Source organism: Myotis davidii, unplaced genomic scaffold (assembly GCF_000327345.1).
Source record: "Myotis davidii unplaced genomic scaffold, ASM32734v1 scaffold187, whole genome shotgun sequence".
NCBI lineage: Eukaryota > Metazoa > Chordata > Mammalia > Chiroptera > Vespertilionidae > Myotis > Myotis davidii.
Genome location: NW_006383018.1, coordinates 5,334,435 through 5,334,797, shown reverse-complemented (window position 1 = coordinate 5,334,797; position 363 = coordinate 5,334,435). Strand labels below are relative to the sequence as shown.

The window sequence follows — 363 nt, the reverse complement described above, 5'->3', positions numbered from 1 at the left end:
AGGCGCGCTCGCAGTAGGCGCTAGGAGGCGCTAAGCGGCTCGGAGCCGATACTGCAGAGAAGGCGCGCTAGAATGGGCGGGGCAGGTCTGAGACTGGCTGCAAGCCTCTCCCAGGATCCCCCCTCCCGACACCCCTCCCACCCGTCTCCAACAGCCAGATTCATTTCATGCAACAAGAGCAATCCCCTCCAGATCCAATCCCTCCCCAATACTAAGCAAACCAACAGTTTCCACAAACTGTTGCTGGACGCGGATTCGCGCCATCACTACAACTACACCGCCGCTTCAATCAAGCGCAACTAGGCAAGGCAGCCCGCTCTGCCACCACCGAAATATTCCCCTTTACACTCAAGAGGGCCCCTC

General features: G+C 59.0%; 1 protein-coding gene across 1 annotated transcript in view; it reads right to left on the bottom strand.

Annotated features, from left to right (window-relative positions):
• PEG10 (paternally expressed 10) overlaps positions 1–363 on the bottom strand; it is an 11,486-nt gene that overhangs the window by 9,945 nt on the left and 1,178 nt on the right.